The sequence below is a fragment of the Otolemur garnettii genome, unplaced genomic scaffold (genome assembly GCF_000181295.1).
Source record: "Otolemur garnettii isolate 467f Iridium unplaced genomic scaffold, OtoGar3 scaffold00462, whole genome shotgun sequence".
NCBI lineage: Eukaryota > Metazoa > Chordata > Mammalia > Primates > Galagidae > Otolemur > Otolemur garnettii.
The window spans coordinates 30709-35965 of NW_003852857.1; the positions used below are offsets into that span (position 1 = coordinate 30709).

The 5257-nt window shown below is 42.0% G+C and overlaps 1 pseudogene across 1 annotated transcript; it reads right to left on the reverse strand.

The window, feature by feature from the left end:
* Positions 1-3140: 3140 nt before the first annotated feature.
* LOC100964033 lies at positions 3141-4261 on the reverse strand (annotated as a pseudogene). Its single transcript, XR_002771480.1, has one exon. The product of XR_002771480.1 is annotated as an ADP-ribosylation factor-like protein 6-interacting protein 1 pseudogene (transcript).
* Between the last annotated feature and the right edge of the window lie 996 nt (positions 4262-5257).

Consider the following 5257-nt stretch of genomic DNA (forward strand, 5'->3'; position numbering starts at 1 on the left):
GCCTCCTGGACTCTGTTACCAAGAGATTCTACTGTATTTTTCAGATATTTGAGGGCTGCTATCTCTTGCTTTAATGTTTCAAAATCATTGGTGGTTTTGTCTTTGAATTCCTGAGTGAACTTTTGGAATGGTCCTTGAATTTTTAGTTCTATCTTTGCCTCTATTCTATTAATCTTATTTGCAATCCAAATTCTGAATTCGATTTCTGACATCTCAGCCATCTGTTTACAAAGGGGATCTTCAGTTTCATCTGCCACATCCTTTCTTGGGGGTGGGGGGGGTTGACCTACCCTGGTTATTCATATTACCAGCCACATCCTTTCTTCGGGGGGTTGACCTACTCTGGTTATTCATATTACCAGAGCTTTTCTGCTGATTCCACCCCCTGATTATTTTACCCCATTTGGCTTTTCCCCTTGAGGTTTGTCAAGGACCTGTATGTTATTACGGCCTAAGAGACTGGGGACCTACTTGTTGTGGTGTGGCTAAGTGGCTCTGTCTTATTTTCAGCTGTTCTCTGTCCTACCCTAGTGGTTCAGTTACTCTTGGTTGAAGTCTCTGCTGTGGAGATATACCAGCAATTAAGTCACCCCACCCCCCACAAACAACAATTGGGCAAGGAAAATCAAAACTTCTCTCAACCATACACCCAGGGTGCCCCTCTGAATAGTCACTGGGTGGTCTGCCCGGTTTAAGGGGTCCAAATCAGTTGTACAAGTCAATACCAGTTTCAGGTGGAAGAGTTCAAATGTCTCCATCAACTAGATGAGCGGGATCTGCGTGAAGCTCAGATATAACTTGCTCTAGTGCTCCATGAGGGCAAAGGGACCCACCTAGCAAATGGATTAGTCTGGGAAGGTTACTACCCCCTTCCCCACCTTGCACCCAGTCACTCATAATCTCCCAGGTCTGTGACCCTATTCACTCCAGTAGGCAACTGTTCCCAGGATTTACGACTGCCAGAGTCACCCAGAAATCTGAGCCTGGCAGGGTGGCCTTGCATGTTTAAACTAGGCTGTGAAAGTTCTCTCAGTTCCAGCCCCCGCTTTCTATCCCGGCTAAATTCCTCTGCAAGTCAGAGGCTGCTAGAGCTGATAAGGAAATCAACCCTGGGCAGCAAACAATTAGAGTTTACATGCAGGTGTCAATCCCTGCCTCTGCCCGCCCACTGTCTTTGTCTCAGCTGTATTCCCCTGAGTGCAAGGTGCTCACTGGGAAATCTGAGTCCAGTCCGGCAGAGGAAGAATTTAGGCTGTGGAAGTTCTCTCTGTTCCAGCCCCACACCTTTTGTCCTGGCTAATTTCCTCTGCAAGTCAGAGGCTACTAAAGTCACTGGGAAATCTGAGTCCAGCAGGGAAAGAATTTAGGCTGTGGATGTTCTCTAGTTCCAGCCCACACCTTCCATCCTGGCTATATTCCTCTGCAAGTCAGAGGCTGCTAGAGCTGATAAGGAACTCAGCTCTGGGCAGCAAGCAATTAGAGTTTACACTCAGGTGTCAATCCTAGCCTCTGCCCACCCACTGCCTTTGTCTCAGCTATTTCCCCCTGAGGACTGATCCTAATGGTCTGGTTACTTACAAAAGGTACCAAGTCCATTCTGCCTGTAGCTACTGTCTGGAACCTCTGGTTGCCCAGAGACATGGGGCTTGCCTATCTGGCATGGCATCAGTTCACAGCTAGGGATGCCACTATTCCTGTATGGCTTCCTCCGAGTCAACTTTCTTCTCTTCACTCCTGTGCCACAGTCAGCAAAGAACAGCACCAGTCCTTTCCCCCTCCACTTCTCTCAAGGAGATCCCTAAGAATTTGGTCTCCATAGGTAACAAACCTCCAGACCTCAGGGTAAGGGGGGGTAATCCTCAGAGTTCAATGATGCAGGTGGGGAATATATACAGTGTAATAAAATTTTACAGTTTTATGCCTGTCAGAAGGGTGCCGTGGCATGCCAGCAAAAATAGGAGGTCCCGTTTTTAGTGGGTCTCTCCCGTGGGATATAGTGGGAGGATGTTTGAACCCTGCTCTCTTGTTTTATTTTTTTTTCCAGGTATTTTTATTTTCCTCTTTTACACAAACCAAAGTAGAAGAAATAATACAGGATTAAAACTGCCAAAGTAGAAGAATTAGTAGAACATGTATACACAAAAAATATGCATAGGAAGATGAGCTTATTTACAATGAGGAAACAAATGTAAAGTTATGGTAGTTTTCACATGAAACATTAAAAAAAAATCAAACATATGCTACAATGGGTACTACCACTTACAGCAGTATTGAAAGAGGAGATAATAACATATAAAGGGACAGGTATTCCACAAGGTACAGATTTTACAGCATCAGTGCAATACATTCACAAAACTATATCACAGCTAATCAGTTTAAGACTTGTTCCCAAAAATGTCACATTTTTTGGCCCTCAGAGGTTCATTCCTACAGATTTCAACTACTCTAAAATTCTAGCTACTGAGAAGAAAAGAGTGATTATAAGCTTCTCAAGGAGTTACAAAATCTAAGTAGACCAGAGGCCAACCATCATTACCTCATGTCTGCTCTTACCACAGCCCTTGCATTTTTCAGAGAAATATCTAGGACAAAAGTCAGACACTAGTGTAGTCACTATCTCCTACGCCAAACCTATGGGGACTGAAATAGCCAGGTGATTACAATAAAATAAGAATTTTGAGGATTACCTTTAAAGGCGTATTCTGGTCTCAAAAATTAATCAGATAAGATTATGGCCTTCTGAAATGAATCTTAACTAAACATAGAAGATTCCTGGCCTTCCCTGGAGGATCTTGGTCTTGGAGTAAAGGTCATAGAAATGAGTCTTAACCAACTGTGTAGTGTGCTAAATTTAAAGTATGCTATAAATGCTAAATAGAATCTTTTGAAAGTCTGCTATTAAAAAGCCTTCACAGATTTACTAACTTAAAGTCTTAGTGCAGGAGGACAAGAGCTCTAAGCTTGTCAGAGCTCTCATTTTGGAGAAAAGACCAATGTTTCCTACAAATTGCTACGTTTTGCACAAGGCAGAGACCTACACACACTAGGTCATGGAATTATTAATAGGGGATAAGAATCATGGGGATTCTTCTCTCACAGCAAAGAAATAGAAAGAGGAATGAATCATAATTGGCCTCTTCATCAGAAGTGGTAAACCTGGTCTCTATGGTCCTGAAGTCAGTTTTTCAAGCAGACTGTGAAAGCAGACAGTAGAACCAGCTTCCTGTGGCCACAGACCACTACTCTGTATCTAACTAAAGCAAAGATCAGCTCCAACGATTATCCAAGGTGACTTTAATCACACTAAAGTAAAGTCAACCACCATATTATCCTAAATGAAGTTGTCTAAAAAATTAAGAATCCAATTAACGCTGGGTGAGAAAAATCAAAATAACTCATACTTGCTAATGAGTTGTCCACGTAAGCCCAATGGATGAGAATGTACCCAACTACACTGGACAAGAAGACACTAGCACAAAGCCATACACAGTGAGTCTGAATTTCTATTATCTAGGGGTACAATGAGGGAGAGGCAAAGAGCTACTTCTGTAACCTTTTAGTTTCCAGACTGTATAATAGAAACTGTTCCCAAGGGCAATGCACATCCCATTATCACACGGAACAAAGCAGATGAATTATTCATTTTTCTTTTCTTTTTGTTTGAGAAGTTTGTTTATCTCCCTTTTGGCCATTCCAATGTACTTTGAGATGATTCCATGTTGGTTAAGTCCAGGAAGCAACAGTAAGAAAGTCACTATCAGGTAGGTGAGAAGCAGGTTATGTACTTGTTGTCCCACCCAAGCAACCGCAGCAAGAGAAATGATCATGGTCATGAAGTGCATTTTAGGCTTTTCTTCCTTTAGTGTGAAGAGGCATTTCCACCAGCCCACAGCTCTGCATCGAGATTTTACTAGATTGCTGCAAATTTCATGGACTCTTTGCTGCTGTTCAGTAGTCCATTTATTGGAGCCAAAAATTCTAGGCGCTAGAATGGGAACAAGGTAGTCAGCCAAGCACGGAAACATAACAAAACAGTAAACACCAGACAGAACAGATGGATCTAGATAGTAGATAATCAGAAACACCAAAGAAACCACACCCATGATGGCAGGTGGAAACCAGGCTCTTTCCCATCGGAGGACTTTATCTGTCATCAGCATCACTTCTCCCCATCCTTACAGCTGCTTTTCCAGACTTGCAGTCTCTGTAGCCAGCAAGTTGGTGCTATGATTATCTCCCTCCGCCCTCGTCCCTGAGATGCTGTCTCCTCTGCTCGCTTGTTTGTTTGAAGTAAACTGCAAGCCTTTCTTGTGGAGGAGGGGACTCCCATCCGCTTGGTGGTGGATTTTGTACATTTTGATTGTATTTCTGGGGTCACAGCTCACCTCAGGAAGGTTGAAGTGCACTCTTCAATCTTCTCTCTTGGCTCCGCTCCAAACATCAGCTCCCTTGCTAAACTTCTGTCCTTTAAGCCTCCTTCCTCTGTAAAAAGCTGCCTGCAGTCGGCTCCACCCCCATCTTTGGCACTATTGTAAAGGGAATAGAGTCCTTGATTGTTTTTCACCTTGACTATTGTTGGTATATATAAAGGCTACAGATTTGTGAGTATTGATTTTGTATCCTGAGATGCTGCTGTATTCCTTAATCACTTCTAGGCGTTTTGTAGCTGAGTCCCTAGTGTTTTCCAGATATACAATCATGAGATTGTATTTGAAGAGTAAAAGTTTGATCTCCTCTGATCTTATTTGGACAGCCTTGATTGCCTTATCTTGCCTGATTGTGATGGCTAAGACTTTCATTACAATGTTAAAAAGCAGTGGAGACCTTGGGCAACCTTGCCTGGTTCCTGATCTGAGTGGAAATGATTTCAATTTTATTCCATTCAATACAATATTGGCTGTGGGTTTGCTGTAGATGGCCTCTATCAGTTTAAGATATGTTCCTTCTATATCAATTTACTTAAGCATTCTGATCAAGAAAGGATGCTGGATATTACAAAAGTTTTTTCTGCATCTATTAAGAGAACCATGTGACTTTTGTATTTATTTTGTTTATGTGATGTATTATATTTATAGATTTACATATATTGAACCATCCTTGGGACCCTGGGATGAAATCCACCTGTTCATGATGTATAATTTGTTTGATGTGCTGCTGGATTCTGTTTGCTAGGATCTTATTGAATATTTTTGCACCAATATTCATTAGAGTTATTGATATAAGGTATTTAAAAATTGAGTAAATATACTGAAATTTG